Source organism: Pinus tabuliformis, chromosome 9 (assembly GCF_031772625.1).
Source record: "Pinus tabuliformis cultivar Carrire ecotype Pingquan chromosome 9, CPIR1, whole genome shotgun sequence".
NCBI lineage: Eukaryota > Viridiplantae > Streptophyta > Pinopsida > Pinales > Pinaceae > Pinus > Pinus tabuliformis.
The window spans coordinates 1,620,087,571-1,620,093,395 of record NC_142307.1 but is presented as its reverse complement, the minus strand read 5'-3'; the positions used below and the strand labels follow the sequence as shown (position 1 = coordinate 1,620,093,395).

The following is a 5,825-nucleotide window of genomic DNA, read 5'->3' as shown; positions in this document are numbered from 1 at the left end:
ACGATAATTGTTTTAGATAAATAGTTATCCAAAACGATTGTGAAATATATATTTCATATAAATTGTTCATGTATTCATAATAAAGTCAAAGCCAACATCATACAGAAGTGTAATAATGCTAACTGTAATTTATGCATTCACACATAAAACAATTAAAAGAAGAAGTATTGCCTAATACATAAATAAAACAAGATCATAAGATAAAAGTACCATATATGACGAGTCTTGATCATGTGCTTTAGCAATATTGACCAATTCAACTGCAATAAGAAATGAAATGGTTTAACAGTAATCGTCTTGGATAAATAGTTAGCCAAAACGATTGTAAAATATATATCGCATATAAATCGTTCATGTATTCAGAATAAATTCAGATCCAACATCACACAAAGTGTAATAATGTTAACTGTAATTTATACTTTCACACATAAAACAATTAAAAGAAGAAGTATTGCTTGATACATAAATAAAACAAGATCATAAGATAAAATTACCATATATGACGAGTCCTGCTCATGTGATTCAATAATATTGACCAACTTTCAATCAATCCAACATATTCTAAGAGTACAAAAGTGCATTTCAATAGAGCATGCTAGATAGTTAAGAGAAAATAGATCGTGTTCCATTCATTCCATCAGAACCTCCTCAAAAGTACATAAGTCCAATGTTTCGAAGAATGTTTATGATACAAATTTTGGACCCCTCTCTAAATGCATGAGAAGGGTTTAAATACTAAACTATAGTTCCTAAAATAGATTATTACAACCTGCCTCAAATTATGCGAAAATAAAACTAAAAATAAAAATAAACTAAGTGACTAACTCCTTTGCATTTGATCTTTGAGATCCCATATATCTGTCATAGGTTTAAGTTGTGTCAGTTGGTCGATTGCAGATTTCAATTTCCCAGCAAATATAGCGTCTGTTAGTGCTAGAACCATTTTTTGTGTAGAAGTTGTTAAGCATCTCAAGGTCATCCATTGGCTATATGGTTTTACCAAGAAATCCCAGTATGCTTCCCAGTTTAGCTTGCTCATCTATCTGATCACCTCCCCCTTTTCCTTTGATGCCTGCCTCCACTGCTACTCTAATTGTTTGATATTTGGAAGTAATTCTGGTATGCTTTCTGTAACCAGGTTGGCGCCATGCAGATTTTCGTTGATGGCTTTTGTTAAGATTCTTGTTGCTGCTGCAATTGTTGTTGCCCTTTCCGCTTGCTTGAGCCGAGAATCCCAATATGTGAACTAGATATCTTTATGTGATTCCTCCAGTTTTGGCAGATCAGCCTTTCTCCCTTCTTTTGATTCTTGCCAGGTGATAAATTCAGAAATATTTTTATGGATTCCATCATACTCAAGTCTCATCTCGACAACTTGTCTTGTTAGCTTATCACTGATCTCGCAATAAGGACTTATTTGTGAGATTTTTTGGCAAAGAACTTCCTTCTACTTCATTGGTTGGGAGTTAAGACTACTTCCTTTATGAACCCATTGATTTGTGGATTGTATTTATACTTATTTGTTATAGGTTGTATCTATGCATCTCTTTTTGCTAGGCTGGCCTAATGTTGTATTATCATATGTTCAAATCCTTGTTGGAGTTTGGCTACTTGTAATTCTGCTTATTGATTGGATTTCTCCTGAGCCAATTGTTGCTCCAACAGCAGAATTCTTTTTTCCTTTTCTTTAAGTAGCATTTGGACCTCTGTCACTTTGTCAATAGTTGTCGTAGCATAGGCTCCTATGAATTGCGATAATCTTGTGAGATTTTCTGATGGCTCCATGGGCGAGTCCTTCCATACAATGTCCATTGGTTCATTGTTAGGAGTCGTAATAGATGTAGCGTCTAACTTTATTTTCTTCCTCTATATTTTGACAACATCTTTGTGGGAAAGACTGTAAAATACATCAAGTGGAGGAATTTCCTCAATTCTCAAAATAATTTCTGAAGTGAGAGTGGCAGGAATGAGCCCAACATCCTGAGTGCCTATAGTTTTCTCTATTGTTGTTTCTTGAGTTGACTTGTGTTGTGGATGCTTAGGAGTCTGTATATCAGATGTTTGTTCATCTATGTGAAGCTTCTTGTTGAAATTTTCCCATTCCTTTTCCAAATAAATAACTGGGGTTTTTGCTAACTGAGTGGATGTGGAGTGAACTTCTTCATGTTTCTTTGCTTTGGTTTGCTCGATTGTTTCCTTTATATTTCTAGTTGTGTCCCTTTCAGACTCTTTATTTTTATTGCCTCCCCCATTTTGAGACTGGTGCTCCGAGTGCTCTTACTCATGAATAGATCTCTCAGGGGTTTCTTCTTCGGAATTCTCTTTGGAGCTATCCTCCAAGCTTACAATAGATGTTGGCTCCCTTATTGGTTCAATTTGTAGTAAGTCTAATGGGACCTTCAATAATCCCCTCTCTTTGTACACATGGAAAGCTTCAACATCATCTGGGGAAAAAAGTAGTGATGCCATATGCGTCACTTCTGAAAATGTTTCTTTTTGTAGGAAGAGGTCATCGAAGGCGTCCTCCTCATGGGTGAATGGTTTCAATTTCACCATAGTAGTGAAGTCCTTAGCAGTGCCATTTGGGTCATACTGCCTTCCTGAGATTGTAGCTAATTTCAGGGACTCCATGATCTCTGCTTCTTTGCATGCATGTCCAAAATCATGTAGCACAAACGCACCACATTGCAACATAAATGCAGGCCAAATGGTCTTCTTCTGCTCTTTCAATCCTTTGCTCAACCCACCATCCCCTGTCATTGGTAGGCTATCTCCCTAGCCATTAATTTGTCGAAGACATAGTATGGGAGAACATGCGGTGAATAAATGCTCCAAAATACTCTGATATAGGTAAATTTTTCCTCCCCAAACCATCTAGCTACATGCAAGATATCTATTTCAACTTCTTTTCAAAACCTAGGGGTAGTTGTGTTGTAGACTTGTTTATGCATAGGTAGCATAACTCCTTAACAAATCTTATAAAAATGGGCGTGAAACTAAGACTCCAACAAAATCTTATGGTACACATGGATAGGAAGTGGGTCATAAGCGGTCCACTTCCATCCCATAATGGGAAATTTGGAACTAAAACAGATTATATCCATTACAAAAGCGCTTATAAAAAATGGGGTATAAACCCTTAAAGAGGGACTTCTCTTTCTCCTATATTCCATAATGGCCTTTTCCAAATTATTAGACAAAATTTGAGCCCAATTCATTATCGTTGCATTCACGGCTGCATCTATTAATGGAATCCATTCCGGGGAACATTTGGTGCTATCGAGTTTACCCAATGTTAGAGTCAGTCTTGTCAGTCCTCCGTCAGAGATCAAAACTCTTTTTGCATTTCATTTTTAGGCGTCTCACTCGATTCATTTAGTTGCATTCTGTTAGGGGCATGCCATTGACTGACGGAAGGGTCTCTTCACCTGTTTCTCTCATGGTTGTACCTGTTGGGCTGGTCACAATTTCTCAAAGATCATCAAAGTTGATTTCAGTCATTTACAGTCATAGATGGTGTTTTGGTCAAAAAAGCAGTCTTTCAGTTTCTAGGTCTAGGGTTTGGTCTTCAGAATGTCAAATAATGCCCACAGGTCATGAGGATGTCTTCAAATAAGTTTTCATTTCAAATGTTTTCATCATCATCTTGCTGGACTATGACTTTTCTTCAAAACTCTGTTTTGAAGAAAATTCGTCATTTCATTTTGTAATAAATTGTCATGTAATTAGCAAAGTTTTTCAATTGTGAAAGTCTTCAGGAGCCGTCCTGATCCTCTGCCGAAGTTCCAGCCATCCATTCCCTGCAAAAGAACAGACAGAAAGGACATCATCAGCCCAAAAATCAAAGCAAACAGTGAAGTGTCAAAGCTACATTTCTCATAAAAGATGGATCAATTGCTGCAATAAGTATTGGTGCCCTGCTGCTAGGTTTTGGCTGGAAGAAGTCAAAAGCATCAAAGAAGATGTCCAGGGTCAATGATAAGACAATATGTATGCATTTACATGCTGGTAGAGATTCTTCAGTAGGCATGTTTTCTTCACTAGACTCAGCTGTAGATTCTGATGAATCTGTTCCTCTGGTAAAGATGTGTGGGATTACCACTGTCCATGATGCAGTTCTTGCCATTGAAGCAGATGCCAAGTTCATAGGGATGATTCTATGGCCCAAGTCAAAGAGATCAGTGTCACTAAATGTTGCAAAAGAAATTTCAAGGGCTGCAAGGGAGCATGGAGCGGAGCCTGTGGGAGTTTTTGTGGAAGAGGATGCCAATGAGATTGAACAAGCATGTGATGCAACTAACATTGTTTTTGTACAGCTTCATGGAGAACGTGCACGTGGTGCCATTTCAAATCTGATACAACATCGCCACATTATTTATGTTTTGCATGCAGACAAGGATGGAGAACTATTGACAAAACCCCCGAACGGGAAATGCTCAGATTTAGTCGATTGGCTTTTGATTGACAGCTTACAAAGTGGAACTTGTGAATTTTGAAGCCAAACTGTGTGTTTAGAGTGTGCGCGGCGCATCGAGCAGATGGCGCGGCGCATTGGGTGCCTCTGCGTAGTGTAATTTTACATGGGCGTGGCGCACTAGGAAGGCGCGGCGCACTGAGCCGACAAGCAAAAATTTTATCACTGGAATCCAAAAACTTCAAACCAACTCCTTTTGCCTCGCGCCAAGGCATTACATGAGTGCATCAGCACTTATGTGGGCGAGCACTCACAATAAGGAAACTCCAGTTGAAAATGCATGCTGTTGTTAATGCCAACGTAAACTAGGGACAGGCTATCTGTCGGCATTTTCTTCAGAGCTGTTTGATCGTTTTGAAGCTACTCAACCTGTACATGTTATGTCTAAACACACAATTGAAAGGTTGAAACTAACCGAAGCTCAGAGGAATATGATCCTAATCACGAGAGTATGGCAAGACGTGCTTTGAAAAATACGGCCCTTGCTTACCTTGCCTCATTGAATGAGCCAGAAATGACAGAGCTTGTATTACATGAGTACAAATCAGCTACAAATATGACTGAACAATTTGCAGCTTTGGGTGCTATTGCCCAAAATGCCGGAGATGTACGAGATGAAGTTTTGTCTGATTTCTATCAAAAGTGGAAAGAGGATGCCTTGGTGATCAATAAGTGGCTTGCATTGCAAGCTGTCTCTGATATCCCGGGCAATGTTAAGAATGTACAAAGCTTGTTGGAGCACCCTGCTTTTGACATTCAGAATCCTAACAAGGTTTATTCTGTCATTGGAGGGTTCTGCAGCAGTTTGGTTAACTTCCATGCAAAAGATGGTTCTGGTTATGAATTTGTTGGAGATATGGTATTGAAGATAGATAAAATTAATCCACAGGTTGCATCCCGCAACATTTCAGCTTTCTCAAGGTGGAAGCGATTTGATGAGGGCAGACAAACTCTTGCAACGGCTCAACTAGAGCGTATTCTATCATCCAATGGGTTGTCAGAAAACGTGTATGAGATTGCCTTAAAAGGTTTGGCTGCCTAGTTGCGTAGGATATGGTTCTCTCACTTGCAAGCTATGATACTTGAAGGGTTATCTCAAGACCTTAAGAATTGTATAATCTACATGTTGCGTGTTGAATGGTGAGATGCGGAGACTGCGGTTACAACAAGTCTTCGATGCTTGTTAATGAATGGTCATGGGTTAAATCTCGCCCTTTACAACTGTTCTTGTGCATGTATCCTGTCTCTTTGAGTACATTAAAAAACACAGTTGTTTATAGCAATCGATATAAATATCACAACAGTAGTCAACAATGGAATTGGATGTAATTATCGCAAGTGAACTAGAAGA

The 5,825-nt window shown here is 38.6% G+C and overlaps 1 pseudogene; it reads left to right on the top strand.

Moving 5' to 3' along the window:
- Nucleotides 1–3,940: 3,940 nt before the first annotated feature.
- LOC149155008 (N-(5'-phosphoribosyl)anthranilate isomerase 1, chloroplastic pseudogene) lies at nucleotides 3,941–4,496 on the top strand (annotated as a pseudogene).
- The last annotated feature ends 1,329 nt before the right edge of the window (nucleotides 4,497–5,825 follow it).